This window comes from Budorcas taxicolor, chromosome 22 (genome assembly GCF_023091745.1).
Source record: "Budorcas taxicolor isolate Tak-1 chromosome 22, Takin1.1, whole genome shotgun sequence".
NCBI lineage: Eukaryota > Metazoa > Chordata > Mammalia > Artiodactyla > Bovidae > Budorcas > Budorcas taxicolor.
The window spans coordinates 375,564-392,438 of record NC_068931.1 but is presented as its reverse complement, the minus strand read 5'-3'; the positions used below and the strand labels follow the sequence as shown (position 1 = coordinate 392,438).

The 16,875-nt window shown below is 34.8% G+C and overlaps 1 pseudogene; it reads right to left on the bottom strand.

The window, feature by feature from the left end:
- The window catches only part of LOC128067440 (frizzled-3-like), a 68,400-nt pseudogene that overhangs the window by 26,606 nt on the left and 24,919 nt on the right, over positions 1 to 16,875 (bottom strand).

Below are 16,875 nucleotides of genomic sequence, written 5' to 3'. Positions count from 1 at the left end.
ACACTCTAGTACCAGTTTAAGTCTTAATTGGCTGTCCTGTGTATGGAAAAAAAACAACTGATTTGCTTATATGGGTAGGACTTCCTATTGGGGAAATTGATATAGGTACTTTAATGCATTCACCTATTTCTCTTGTTATGTACCTGGTAGTGATATGCATGGGGATATAATAGTGAATAGAGACAGGATAGCATTCAGAATGATGTAGCTATATTCCAGAGATATGATACAGAATGATGTATCTATATTCCAGATTACTGTCGAGTCTATGCTATTGTGAATGAAAAAAATCAGTAATTAGAAAAACATAAAATATGGAACCTAATTTAAAAATAGCAGTGTAGATGATGTAGAAAATTACACTCAATCGAGTACTGATGACAAAATAGAGAACAAATCATTTAATTTTTATTACAAATTTCCAATTTATAACCAAAACATACAACCACTACATTTAAAATCAGTTTGTACAATCATAGTTAAAGTGCTAAGTAGAAACATTTACAAAAACCTGACATCAGTCTATTGTAAACAAAATAAATCTGTAAGAACAGAGTGTTCAAAGCACATCAGCTAATGTGAAAGAACAGTTCATGCTCTAATCAAGCACACTTGCCTTCTATATAGCTCAACAATGGTAAATTCTCCACTTGTTTGGAAATTAATGATCAATTTTAAACACATAAAAAAGAAACATGAAGAACTAATGCCCCAAAATACAAATCTTCATCAGCACAATTTCCAACCAGGTGCTTATATGATAAAACAAGATCAAAACTTTAGATCAATTTTAGGATCACCTCCATCAGCGTAATTCAGATTAGGGTCTAAAAACTAAACTGCTAAGTGCCAGCAGTTCAAAAACAATAGCTTTTAAACATAATGAAAAAGGAGTATCTCTTCTACCTTTATATTTCTTGAAAAAGGGAGGTGGTGGTCATTTCTCATAACAGTAAAATGAGTAAAGATTTAAAAAAAAAAAAAGAATGGAGAATGCTCACCTGTAAATTTAGTATGAGGGAGCAGAGCTGGAAGACAGGCTCAGCTCAAGGTAGGGCAGACTGAGCCTGAAATAGACAGCCTTTGAACAATGTGGGTGAAGGATATCTAAGATGTTCTGGACACAGTTTTTGAACTGAAAAGCATGAGATCAGTAAGGCCTCTACTTCTTATGACCCTTAAGAAGAAATGACTGGCTCCCTTCCTCAAGGTCACTGAAAACACACAGCACTTCCAGTCATCACATGGGCTCTTCAAAAGAGGAACAGATTCCCAACTTAAGTCACCTAAGTGAAATCTCTTGTCTCAAAATAGTTTCACCAACACGGATTGAACTATTTCCACTTTTGTTTTAAAGCTAAATATTTATTCTACTAATTGATAGTCATCTGTGCTAACAATAATGTATTTGTTTTTTAAAAACAGGTGAAAGGGCTATAGTCACGAACACTTTATTCCAAACCAAGACCCCTAGGTTAATTTTGGAGAGCATTAGGTCAGCTCTTGTTGGCTATCTGCTACCCTTATTATTCATAATATTATATATATGAGGAGATATAGTCTGACTTTGGAATAACCCAATCCGCAACCTTTCAAAACACAGTTCTATTTAAAATTGGGGATTTCCTATGTAGGAACTTCATACTCATACGTTTTAATTCTTACAACTTGAAACACACGTATAAAGAAAATCTTTAAAATGGCATGTTTAGGCAAATTTGTAGGCTACATAACATAATATTATTTTAGAAAGCATACTAAGAAGACAAAATTCTATAGCTGGCAAAATTGAGTCCATATTAGATATTTGCAGGGGGTAGTTATTTTGCCTTCAAATGATATTTACAGCTTAATCCTTTGATATATGACAATATCTCAGTGAATGAAAGCTGAAAAACTATACACAGATTTAATGAAGAACTTACGTACCTTAAGCATTCCCAAAAGATATTTGCTTCAATTACTGAAGTCATTTTGATTAAACACCTTTGAAAACTGGGCAATTTAACAGCCAAACAAAGCAGAATTTTCTTGATAGGCCTCTGGTTATCTGTAGTTTGAATCTTCATAAAGCCGCTGGTAGGTCAGTTTAAAGAGTTGAATTGGGAAGCTGAAATAGCTCTTCTAAAAGATCTTTTGTTTGTTTTTTTCTTGAATATGTATTATGAAACTGCTAACATTTGATCAACAAAACCAATAACTTCACATAGCTCAGAATAATATTACCTAGCTATGGCCATGTAATATGAATCTCCTTGGGCTGATTCTCAAAAACAAAAAACCATCTACTCAAGAGCTTTCTGCTGAGATGACCATAACTTAACATATACAATAATGTACAACACTAAGAAAATAAAAGACAAAACAAAAAAAGGGGCCTCAAAAAAAAATTCACATTAAATAAATGTGAGCTTCAGGTATCATATATTACAGAAAGTGGAATAACTATTAACTATGATAAACTGTAGACATATATACTTATATAAATAATCCCAATTCACTATCTGATTAAAATACAGCAAAGTTGGCATTTTGTTAAAAAGTTTAAATGAAAAGAAACAGCTTCCATAGCTCTTTCAAATAAAAATAAGACAACTTAACAGCTTTTAAGTGACAAACAAACTTTTCTTTTTGGGAATGGGAGAAAGTGACTATGGATGGTGTAGTTCTCTTTATCATGCCAAAGTAAATGTTCAAACTGCAGTCACTCCTTCACACAGTAATATGTTTAAACTTCAGTGAAAAAATAAAACTTAAAAAAATAGAGTCCAGAATTTGAAAATAAAAGCAGAAAAGTTGTTTGAAATTGAAAGATTTGTGAAATGGAACCATTCTAGAGGCATTAACTTTTTTAAAAAGATGAAAGATAAAGAATTCAGATTTATTATGATAATTCACAGCTAAGGTAGAAATAGCACTTGATGACAAGAGAACTTCCAAACTAATGTTTTCAAATTGGACAGTCCTTTTCATGATTAAAAAAATAATTTTAAGTTCACATATTAAGAAACTGCAACATTTTCAAGTACATGTTCACCTCAGTTCAATGTAAAGAACTACTGCATTGGTCTTGTCTCGGAAACACAGAATTATTTCATGTTAAACCTTTCTGCCAACAAGAGTAGTTCAAAGAAAAATTATCTGAGGCAGGGCTAAGGGAGAGATGGAAGATATTTATAAACTTAATTTTCAAAACTGAGGAGGGGTCAGTTAGAAAAACAGAAAAATGGTGGATGGATAAATATAAATTAAACCACCCTAGGATTATCTGTTTTACCTTATATAACCCATTATCAAAACCCAGAAAATACTCAATAAATGTTTAGACGTCAGACTCAAGGTTTAACAAATGTAATAGCAAAACACACAGAGTCAGAGAACTGAAAAGAAAGTTGTGGTGGTTGTTCTTAACAGGCGGTTAGTATAACACTGTAATATAGCAATGTGTGAATGAGACGCTGGGCATCTAATTGAACTTTTGGATGTCAGGAGAGCTGCCTAATCCAGTGAACTGGCCAAAGACAAGGAATCAAGCACAGCCAAACAAATTACATCAGAAACCAGTGCAACTTCCTGTATCCATTTCCATTATTCTCTACCCACTAGACACCAAACCCAGTACCTAGATTGTAAATCTACAGATCAGGGGTTCAAGAGAGTGATAGGAGTTAATGAAGACAATTAGAACAAAGACAATGATCTTTAAGCGTAACAGGAACCTCAACGGCCTAGTTCTGAGAGAATGTAATTATCAATAAATCTACAAGAGAACTCTGTTGAGAGATGGAAGTAATAGAATCTCTACATTTTATTACAAAAGGAGGCTTCACAGAAAAATCTTCTGCAGAGCTTAAAAAATAAAACAAACAAACCACATTTATCTCCAAAGATATTTTAAAGCAGGACATTCACTTGCTCGTGGCAATCTGGCAACTGTAGTTACACAAAGAATCTAATAATTCAGCTTACAGGTAATTACTGAACAGACAAATTTCAATCCAGTCCTCAATTCTTTTTGTATTTTATAATTATTTTAATGCCAGCAAAACCTAATAGCTTTTTAATTAGTTATATGGGCCATAGAACTGTTACATGCTTTGTTTACTAATTTTACCTTAATACATTTTGTTTAAAAGTTTAGCCTAAGTTGCTATGCTCATATTTAAAAGAACAAAGACCACAAAATTTTAGATGTTATTTTTTTCTGTACATCAGTTTTAAGGTACATATATTGGCTCCTTAGGAGATTTTTCCCTTGGGAGAAAAAAAGGTCATGTTGATTATTTGTAACCTTTTTTTTTTTTACTTTTACAATCTGTAATATAATTTTCCTCTTTTAAAATTACCTAAAGAATTGAAAACAAAATCAGCAACATATCTGAATCCTATCAATTTAAGTGCAATTTGCATTAACACTGCAGGCTGATCTAGTAAATGGAGTTCATGGGAGGAATAACAAGAATAAGATAATGATTATAAAATAACCAAGGGGTAACCAAACCAGAGACAGGTGGAATCTGAGACACGACCTGGTCTAATCCCCTTTTTCTTTCAGTTACAGATGGTTAAACTGAGGTCCCAAGAGATAAAATTGCAAAGTTGCACAGCTCATTGAAAACAGAGGCAACACTACAAATCAGCCCTCTGATACAAAGTTCAGTCAGATTTAAAAATTAACATAATGTTTTTTTACTAAGCATTCAAAAAATCCGCCAATTTAGAAAAAAGAAACTATTAAGCTCTAAAGTTCTTTCTTTTATGTCAAAAGCATGTCAACACAATTAAAGTAACAATTTTAAGTTAGCAATACAAACAAGCTGACTTATATAACAAAAATCCCAGGGCTATAATAAAAATATAGCTCATCCTACTACAGGAAATATGATAAAAAGCTTGAAAAAATCACTGTCTTATAAAAATTAATGTTGTTAATGAACAGTAATTATGAAAATAATGAACAGTAATTATGAAAATAATGAAACACTGAATTTTCAAGGTCTGAATTACTCTAAGGTAATACTTGCTTCTCTTGATCAGGGAAAACTGCTGACAGTGGCCAATGAAATGATAAAAAAAAACCACACCAGTGAAAATGTCCAAGAAAGGACATAACAGATTTCCTGAGAAGAGTGATTATTAAAAAAAAAAATTCTGGAAGAAACCATTCTTCAATACATTTAAGTAGATTCAACTACTCTCTTTTATAGGAGGTAATGTTGTACTGGCATGGGGTTTGAAAGTGAATTTAAGTGAATATTTACTTTCTTTTATTTTTATGGCAACAAAAATGTTACTTTCTAATTAGAGATCACAGAATAAGAAATATGCTATTAATTTACTGTATTAAATCTTTACAAATCAACCAAATAGGAATGTCTACAAAGATGGCTGGTTTTGGATAAACCTTAATATTCTCTTTCCCAGAAGACTTTGCATCTTGAGAGAAATTATTATAATCCTATCAATTTGGCTATTAGGAAGTATAGAATTTAAATTAGGAAAAAATCCAGGAGAGTAATTACAATAAGATGGTAGGTAAAAGTTACTTAGTTTTCCCATTCCTTTTTCAAAAATCATATAATTGGGGCAAAACAGAATTGAAGTGAATTAAAATATGAAGAGATGTCAATATAATTTTTTCATAAAAAACATAAAAATGACACAAGAATAATGTATAAAATCATTCAGCTACTAAGAAACATACCTGAATTAAACATAAACACCTTCCCTTAGTTATAAAAAGGCATAAAAGTAGCTTAAAAGAATCCTGAGTTCCTTTGTACATCTAAGTTCTATAAAAATGCCCTTTTGTGTGTTTATGTGTGGAAGAGTGGAGAAATCCTTACTTTATGCAGGTTAAAAAATTATATATACAAATATAATAGTATCATTTAAATTTTAAATTTGTTACAGTTATCACTAATAATAAAGAATTGTTCCTAATTGGAAGTAATGAGGCACATGAAAGACCTCAAAGGAAAAAAAGTAACAAGGGTCTACACTTCTCTTTATATCTTTCTTGCCAAACTAATGTAGTTATATCGTTCCATATCAAAGGAGACATATAATGGATATCCCCAAATTTCTGTTGAAAGTGACCTATAAATTCAACCATATAAATTTTCAGAGCATATTCTGGTATAACATATAATAAAGGGCCAATACAATCTAAGGGCATAGTCATTCTGATTGCTGATTTAAAGACTGTGTCAAATGAATTCTAGCCTAACTGCCTATTCTGTTTTTACTGCTCAATACCACAATGCTTGCTTTCTGTAACTCCTAAATTCTAACAAAAACAAATACTATCAGTGTTTTTTTAAAGAGCACTATAATTCTTGTTAGCTCATTTGATCCTCACAATGTCCTGTAAAGCAGGTTTCAGAGCCCCAAATTACCTTATCCTCATTTTACATCAAAGAAATAGAGACAAAGAGAAATTAAATGACCTGTTCAGTTTACATCATTACTATGGGTTTTTTGAATTCCAAGCCCAGGGCAATTTTCATTAAGTTCAGTTCAGTCGCTCAGTCGTGTCCGACTCTTTGCGACCCCATGAATCACAGCACGCCAGGCCTCCCTGTCCATCACCAACTCCCAGAGTTCACTCAGACTCGCGTACATCAAGTCAGTGATGCCATCTAGCCATCTCATCCTCAGTCGTCCCCTTCTCCTCCTGCCCCCAATCCCTCCCAGCATCAGAGTCTTTTCCAATGAGTCGACTCTTCGCATGAGGTGGCCAAAGTACTGGAGTTTCAGCTTTAGCATCATTCCTTCCAAAGAAATCCCAGGACTGATCTCCTTCAGAATGGACTGGTTGGATCTCCTTGCAGTCCGTGGGACTCTCAAGAGTCTTCTCCAACACCACAGTTCAACAGCATCAATTCTTCGGTGCTCAGCTTTCTTCACAGTCCAACTCTCACACCCATACATGACTACTGGAAAAACCATAGCCTTGACTAGACGGACCTTAGACGGCAAAGTAATATCTCTGCTTTTGAATATGCTATCTAGGTTGGTCATAACTTTTCTTCCAAGGAGTAAGCGTCTTTTAATTTCATGGCTGCAGTCACTATCTGCAGTGATTTTGGAGCCCCCCAAAATAAAGTCTGACACTGTTTCCCCATCTATTTCCCATGAAGTGATGGGACTGGATGCCATGATCTTAATTTTCTGAATGTTGAGCTTTAAGCCAACTTTTTCACTCTCCTCTTTCATTTTCATCAAGAGGTGCTGACGACGGAATGAAACACCAACAATGCAGAGTGGTTTGAATCTTTGTATTTTAACACTTGCTTCTTACAGCTGCTTTATTTTATATCCCTTGCACAACAACCTACAGGGCAAGTTGCCAAGCACTATGATTCAGAGACTATACAGTTCGCAGGCTCAGGGTGAGATAACCTTTACCTTGACTTATTTACTGCAGCTAAGACTTTGTTTTGGGGAACTTCCTTATCAACTTAGAATCCGTTTTGTCCCTGGGTCTGTTCCTTTTGAGGAATCAGAGAAACATCCTTGTGTGCAGTTCTTTTCCCACGGGAACGAACAGGATTCTTAGCTGAACATCTCATTTGCAAGAATGTTCAGCCCTGGTTGAGAGTCTCATTTGCAAGCACTTCTCAACCTTCCTTATACCTTGTTTCCTACAAAGAGGCTTTTTAGTTCCTCTTCACTTTCTGCCATAAGGGTGGTGTCATCTCCATCTCTGAGGTTATTGATATTTCTCCCAGCTTGTGTTTCTTACGCTAGACTATATTAGTCATCCAAGTATGATAATATATAAGTATACCTTTGGCATGTCAAAAGCAATATAAATATCATCATAGTGAAAATTTGGTATGTTAACATTTTTTAAGCTCCAGCCAATGATCCATTATTTTATAAAAAAATTTTAAGTACTTCCGTTTATTTCATGGGGATATAGTCTACACCAATAAAGTTACAACTTCAGCGATTTCCAGCTATTATCACAAAGAAACTAATGAGGTAGGTTAAAATGTAATTTTACTCATTTGAAGAGATTCTTAGAATTTTCTTAAATCTGCTCTAAGAAACAGTTTAGAACATCATCATTAATAAAAGTTCACTTGAATATTAATTCACCCAACTAGTATACAAAGATCTAATTTCACATAAAACCAACAAGAATCTACTTACTTCTAAAAACTGTTCACCTTTTAAATTAATATAAAGTGTTGGTATAAATTTGTATATACATTTAATTAAAATAGTAATATGTGCTGTTACTCTAGGAGGAATAAACTTTATCTGGTGCAGTTCATCGATTATTACTCACCACATATTATTCTGGAAAAGCAGAGACTCATTTCACTTAGCTTAAATTTAGACCCTTCAAATTTCTTTGAACTGAGACTATCACTACTAAAGTGAGTTTCATAACACTTACGCATTTAAATATTTTTTGAAAACCTACCATGCCCTCTTCTAGTTGCTGAGTTATTAACTGTTCTTTGAAATTAATTATTGTTTCAAGCTTAGTATTGCTTTGAATTGTTTGCTTTAATCACTGAAAAAATTCAATACAACATTGCTGAAATCAGAGTACTTTTCGAAAACTTTTTGGTTATATGTTAACATTTTAGAGAGAACTATTATTTTCTCAGTTGTCAATTGAACAAATAAAATACCAAACATTATCATCTGCCAATCACAACACAAATTAAACAAACATATGGTAAGAAAGCTGTCCAGACTTGTTCAAGTTGGTTTAAGCTAATTGAGACTTGAAATTGTTGTTTTAATATAGTTCTTCAATTGTCTCTTTAAAGAAAAAAGTTTTAATTCGGAGCACTAGTTTGATAACTAACACACCCAAACTAAATCCTGTTATTTAAAACAACAGATTAACAATATTAAGTAAATTCTGTGAAGCAAAACTAAGACAGTGAAAGCAACTGAAAGGCCAATAAAGCATTTACAAATATATCAACAGTTTAAAAGAGAAGATACAAATGAATATTTAAAAATCAGGAAGCACAGGGTTAAGATTTTCATATTGATGTTCACTTAACTGTCTATGGATGTGAGAGTTGGACTGTGAAGAAAGCTGAGCACTGAAGAATTGATGCTTTTGATGCTTTGTTGGAGAAGACTCTTGAGAGTCCCTTGGACCACAAGGAGATCCAACCAGTCCATCCTAAAGGAGATCAGTCCTGGGTGTTCATTGGAAGGACTGATGCTGAAGCTGAAACTCCAATACTTTGGCCACCTCATGCAAAGAGTTGACTCATTGGAAAAGACCCTAATGCTCGGAAGGATTGGGGGCAGGAGGAGAAGGGGACAACAGAGGATGAGATGGCTGGATGGCATCACCGACTCAATGGACATGAGTTTGAGTAAACTCCAGGAGTTGGTGATGGACAGGTAGGCCTGGTGTGCTGCGATTCATGGGGTTGCTGAGTCGAACACGACTGACCGACTAAACTGAACTGAACTAACTGTCTATACTTGGCCCACAAAGAAACCAATTAACATTTTGGCAATTGATGGTATAATGCAGATGGCAATGAATGACAACATCTTTGAGCTCAAACTGGTACCTTCTATGTTAACTTAGTTTTGTGTTTGAATTTTTGTTTTGGTCTTTCATGCTGTTCTCAGGAGAAATTCTCAGACAAAAGCCTCATGAATTACTGATTTATTTTTAAATGAGTTGTTACCAATTTGATCTTCAGAGTAAAGGTCTACTGTCAGATGTGAGGGAACTCCAGTTTCAAGGAGAAAGACAATGAGGATGGAGGAAAAAGTAAAGCATTTGAGCCAAATGTTCAAATATCTTATGAAGAATTAATAATAAATATTAAGAAATCTGTACTTTGAAAGAAAAAAACATGACAGGCAAACAAATTATTATTATCAGAAAACTGACTTCTGTGCCTGATGAAAGCTTTTCCAACACCAAATTTCTGGGTACATTTTGTTTTAAAGAAGGAGAGAAAAAAGTCCACATGAATTCAAACACACGTCAAAGATTGTACTATGGTAGCCCTCAAGCAAATATCTTAAGTCCTCAATAATCTTAATCCCTTCTAGTTCATAACACTGAAGTTTTCAAAGAGCTTTCAGCTTTTATATGATTTTTCATCTGATACCTATTGACAACTTCGTGAGGTAGGTATTTATTTTCAATCTTCATTCAAAAACAAGGGAACTGAGGTTCAGATAAATTAACTTGTAAAAGGTCAAAAACTAGCAAAGCCAGACCTCTCTGGAGTTTAGAATATTTTTTAAAGTCTGATTCTTGGATGTCTGCATAAGAATCACCTATGATATTAATATTTTTATGACGATAGATTTTTAAAGTCCTACCGTCACCTTTGATTTACTGAGTATGAATTTTTAGAAGTGGGGTCCAGAATTCCAGTTGTAGATCAATCAGGTAATGGATATAAAAGCCTAACATTGTGTCCAGCTAGGTTTTCGTGATATGATATGATGCCATCACATTGTCAGCAGGGGCAAGTTAGTTTCAAACAGCCTGCAGTGAGGCCTGCAGCAGATTAGAATCACTGGGGAAGCTTTGTATAAAACTACCAGTCCTCATCTCAATGAGAGGAAGGTGTCAGGCATCCGAGGTTCCCCAAGTGATTCTTACCTGTAGTCAGGGTTGAGGATGCCTTGTTTAAATACGCTTGTCTACATAACACATCCAGCATTTTCCAGAATTTTTCTTTCCCTTCCGATCATTATCATGCCTAACAAAGCTTACAATTTTTATTATAAGTTATTTAAATATTACAAGACAAAATGTCAAAGGTTTTTGAGTTGATATTTTTAAAGTTAAAAGATACTTCACAGCAGGACTAATCATGCTTCCTTAAGCGACAATGGATTTCAAATATCCCAAATTAATCTCCACTGTGGACTTGGATTATATATATATTTCAGCTGTAAACAAGAATCTAAATGACCCAGAATGACCCAGAATCTAAAGATATGGGTGTGGGGCAAAAGCTATAGCTTATTGGCTACTGGGCAATGCAAGTGCGAACAAGTCCACTGATAGGAGGGGCCTGGATACCAACATCTGGCAGCTTTGGCAAGATTAGATCTCACTGCAAAAAACACAGTAACAGATACAGAGGAAACACTTGGCTGTTTTGTAACTATGGTTACTACAAAAAGGCTTACAGTGTGTGATGCTTATCTTATTACATGCTTCCATAGAACATATCTGAACATGAAGTTCTCTACAAATCAATACTACTACATGGGAAAAAATGGCTAAAAGTAAAAATTTTCTGTCATGCTATGGATAAGTTATCAATATAAAAACACAGCCAGTAAAAGTAATATTTAACTAAAGTAATAAAAACAGCACAATTACTGAGAAAAAAAATGCCCATCTTCGCTTTTACTCTGTTGCTAATCCTACTCCTGTATTTCTCTGGATAAAGACTATTTTGACAGAATTTCAAAAGAGTCTCAGTAGACTAATCAGATTCTTCAGTTGATTTTATATGCTATTAGCGAAAATACCCTTGCTGATTTATCAAATTCTCCTACGTTTTAAAAACAGTTCTTTTTCACTTAGTGGAAAGAAAACTACAAAGTCCTACTATTCATCTGAGAAATAAACCTTGCATAGAAAATTTCTTTAATTCTAAAAGTTTGTTTTATTAACAGAACTAACTACCAGAATGTTACCTCACAACTAGTTGATATTATATGAAAGTTCACTATAAAGCAGTCATCATACATTTAGGATTTTTCCAAATATAAAACAAGTGTGTTTATAAAAATGCTTACCAGACAAATAATTATATCTTCATAATCTAGAAATAAGAGTTATTTATGTGATCATATCATTCTTAGCATTTTGGATGCCTTGAGGTTCCAAGTTTGATGCAATATAAAAAGCAAAAATTTACTTTTCAATGGACACAGTCTGCAACTGACTGAAAGCATCATAACTGAGTTACAGCAGTCACTCATGCAAAGGCAAAGAATAAAATCTTCTTTTTAAACAGCACAAATTCACCTTAGACAGGACAATTTGAGCACTGGTTCCATCTTCTTCAATAACCTGATTCATGCCAGTACCATGTGTGATGTGAGTCATAGGATTATTACTGAGCTCTCTGATGCTGCTATGTCGTGACTGTTCATTGAGCTGATGGGAACTACTGTGCCTGGAGTGATCTGTAAGTCGTGACATGCTGCCATGAGGTAGTCTCTCCTCCATTCCTCTGTAACTGCAGGGAGTGTACCTAATGTAGGAGGTAACAGAACACACTAGAAAATAATACTAAAATTTTTCATGAAAATAGCACTGATTTACAAAATAATTTCATGATTTGCATTGTTGAATTATTCAAATGGCCAAACAAAACGGAGAAAAAAAATCTACTATTTAGGCTCAGAATTAAGAGGTGCCTTGCAATCAGACAGAAGCTGAAGTTAAGCAGAGCCAACTGATCTAGACCTATGCTAAGTAAGGATATTTTCTCATTCAAATAAGTTTCGGGTTGTGAGGTGGGTCCCAGGAGAGGAAGAATAAGAACAGAAGAAATATGGCATTGTCCTAGGCAATCTAGAAGAATGGTGATAGTCATGGTACAGCAAACTCTAATTGCACTACAACCCTGGATTGTAGAGTGGAAAAGGGAGCACATGAAATTAGAGGAGAAATTAATGGAACATTAAAAAAGCGAGGGAGTTGGCAAGCAATGATGACACTAAGTGTGAACAGCTTCCTTCCAGAGAGCCCAGTTAACAGCTCAATTAACTACCTGTAAAGCAAATTCTCTCCTCATCCCTTCCCCAAGATGCAGCTTTTGAGTGCGTCAACTGGGTTCCATTGCTCATCGCAGGCTGTCCTCTCCATCATTCTATTTATCTTGAAAGGCAGCAGTGGGACCTGTTAAAATTTTCTTTTGTTGCGATTCTGACTCACTGAGTCCCCATTAGAGCTAAGAAAACTCACAGTCATATACACTATATGTGTGTGCATGCCAAGTCGCTCAGTCATGTCCAACTCTTTGTGTGACCCTATGGACTGTAGCCCTCCAGGCTGCTCTGTCCATGGGATTCTCTAAGCAAGAGTGTCTTACCATGCCCTTCTCCAGTGGATCTCCTTGACCCAGGGACTGAACCTGTATTTCCTGTGGCTCCTGCATTGCGGGTGGATTGTTAACCACTGAGCCACCAGGAAAGTCCCCGTATAACTAAACACAGTTTTGTAAAAAGTATTTAATTTAGAATAACAACAATCAAAGAAAAACAACCAAATATAATTAATACATTAAATTTTTAGTAGTATTTCTAAAAATAAGAAGGAGGTAGCAGGTTTTTCCTTTTTTAAAGTCATCAAAAGAACTAGTCATGAACAGCTGAAGACCTGCTGGCTGTCAGAAAATACCAATTTACCATTTCCCTCAGTTAATGACTATAACAAATTTAATGACTCATTATGAATCATTTGTAAAATTTAAAGATTATAAAGACTGATTCATATACTACTGAGGTGATCCAGTCTTATATAGCAGTGCTTATCAAACAATGTTTTCATTAGAGCACAAAGTTTAAAAATGAAGTCCTTTTAAAATGATAAAAGAAAGCATGTCTTTCTTCTCCTGTTTGAGTAAAGCAAAAAAGAAAATTTAAGAATGAAAAACTACCTTTAGAATATTTTTTAAATTCCTCATATTAATGGATCAAAGAGCATTTAATTTTTATTTATTAAAAGACTTCACATTCAGAACATAAAGGTTTTAAATTTGATTTGTAAGTTTTGATTAAATAATTAAATGTTTCAAATTAAAATAATGAAAACAGAATAAGCATGTTATTCTAGTTAATAATTATGTTACATAATAATTATTGCCCTAAACTGAAAATTTTTCTAACTATGACTTGCTAGCTAATTCAGAGAACTTTTACCTCTTGATGACTTCATAAGTATCTAATTCAAGTAAATATGGCAAATGAAAAAAGCAAAATATGATGATATCAAAGTAATTAAAAATATGAATTACATTTTCTAAAACTGAAATCTAAATCTTTGAGTTTAATTTCATGAATAAGACTCAAATACCTTTTCCAAAGAAAAAAACTGAGTTATGTTTATTTAACTGAAATACATGGTTATTCACAAAATTCTAGTATATGAACCACCTGCCATGGATAATTAGGACTCAACTACACAGTAAAATGTCACCCACTTACCAAACTAACCACTCATTCTCGAATTCACCCAGCTACTCATCCATTTCCTTTTCTATATCCTCTCAGCTAACTATATTTACCTAAGTCTATTTTATTTTACATAGCACTGAGATCAGTAATTATCCATCAAGGAATCTGGACTAGAGTGAGTACTGAGAAGCAGATATGTGTGCATATGTGTAATCTTACAGTCAAGATAACATGAGATGAGAAAACCATGGCCAAAATATAGTGCTAACATGTAAACTTGAAAACTGACTGATGCAGAAAGAAATATCCATGAGATGGCATGCCCAAATTATTTCTAAAGTTGTTTGACAGATTTATTTGTTTCCTCCCTTGTGGCTCAGTGATAAAAAATCTGCCTGCCAATGCAGAAGACATGGGTTCGATCCCCGGGGGAAGATTCTCTGGAGAAGAAAATGGCAACCCATTCCAGTATTCTTGCCTGGAAAATCCCATAGACAGGAGCCTGGTAGGCTACAGTCCACGGGGTCGCAAATAGTCAAACACGACTTAGCAACTAAAGAACAACATAGTGCTAGATACTGTCAAGGGATATACAGATATCTGTCAGCAAGTTCACATTCTCCAGAAACTGCAAACTTAGCTGAGGAAAAAAAACTGTACTAATAGGTCACACTTAAAGAATGTTTAAAAAGCAATTAATTAGCTGCCATGGTACGGGAATTAAGCAGGAGTTAAAGGATGAGTGTGATTTTAATTAAGCAGAGAGATAAGAAAGGTCATCACAGGAGGTCATACGCTATCCCCTAGTTTCCATGACACTAAACTTTCATAGAGACCTTCATGTGTTTATAAGCATTTTCTCTGAATCACGTGCTAGGCTATTCTTACTGTATTGTTTTCATTACTATATCTTGTTCTTCTCCTAGAAGGGGACGACAGAGGATGAGATGGTGGATGGTATCACCAACTTGACAGACATGAGTTTGAGCAAGCTCTGGGAGTTGGTGACGGACAGGGAGGCCTGGCGTGCTGCAGTCCATGGGGTCACAAAGAGCTGGACACAACTGAGCAACTGAACTGATGATGACTGATGATCTTGTTCTTGGTATGTCCTTTTTTATTAAGCTTCAAGGAATTCCATCTCACAGCTTTTTAATTACCACTACTTTATATTAAAGATTATAAGCTCCCTTACCTAAACTTTAATTTCATTTAGATTACAGAAGCTAAAATTCTCCTACATTTAACTCCCTTCAGAAGTTCTCGCTCAATATGAACTCATTACTTGTACTACCATCTGCTCACCCTACTTATCTCCTCTGAGATATTTTCAGAGAAGCCAATCTGCTCATTTGAAGTTCTCTAACACTGATCATCTCTAACACTCAGTTTTAATTATACGCCAGCTTGAACTATTTTTAATTGGTTATGTCCTACCTTTCCTGTAAGGTTCTATTCTGGAAAGTAGAAATTATACTTTAGCTTTCTTCTGTACATCTCTTAATACACAGAATGCCACATGCATAAGAGTTGTAGTATAACTGTTCATTCCTTATTGAAAAGGATGAGGCTAATAATGTCAAATATCAAATACTGCTGAAAGTCAGTTCATGGAGCCATGCTAGGCCATCACGTCAGTCATGTCCAATTCTTTGTGACCGCATGGCAGGCTCCTCTGTCCATGGGATTCTCCAGGCAAGAATGGGCTGCCATTTCCTCCTCGAGGTAATCTTCTCAATCGAGGGATCAACTCATGTCTCTTACATCTCCTGCACTGGCAGGTGGGTTCTTTACCACTAGCACCCACTGGAGCTAGCAGTTCACGGAGGCAGGTATTCTGAAAGATTCTCTGGTTTCCTCTCTATATATGAGTGTTTTAAGTTAAGAGCTCTAATTTTACTCTAGAAACTTCCAAACTGGGCTTACTTACAACCTCCTCTTCTATGCTGCTGTCAAAGTGATCTTCCTAAAACACAAATCTGATTTTTTTACCCCAATGCTCAAAGTCTTTTAATGGTTTCTCATTGCTCTAGGGGAGAAAACCCTAAACTCCTGAGCATGTTTCATCTCCTACGGTGGCCCTGGTACCTAAATGCCTTTTTGTCCTCCTTGCCTCTGCATGTGCTGTTTCCTTGTCTTGAGATTTCCAACTGCCTCCTCTGTACCCTAGTCAAATTAAGGTATTACCTTGTTTGTGAACGAGACTTTCCACAGTGGCAGGAAAGGGAAAGGATCTTTGATAGTTTAAAAACAGGTCGTTGGTTATGTTAGAAGTGGGGTAAGAAGGTGAAAAAGACCATAAATACAAAGAATGAAGGATGGAATTGGTAGAAAGGAAATATTCAAAATATTTCAAAAATCTTGCAAGGAAAATAAAAAGAAATGGATACAAGAAAGAAAACACGTCAAAGTTAGAAAACATGTAAACAATGGATACAAGATAGAAAACATGTCAAAGGCTGCTCGTTTTCAAAACCTAGAGTAGCTGACCAAGTTAGAAGGCAAAAGAAAGCAAGTTGAGAGGACAAACAAGAAGGAAAGATTCTAAACATTCTAAACATTCCAACATTCTAAAAAGAGAGTACATCTAGGAATCATATCTTACATGACAAAGACAGGTAAGACTGAAAGAAAGGCTGGAATGAGCCTGGAAGGATACAGAACAGCCACGGAAACACAGAATAGAGAATTTCAGCATCATAATTTTCATTCTTT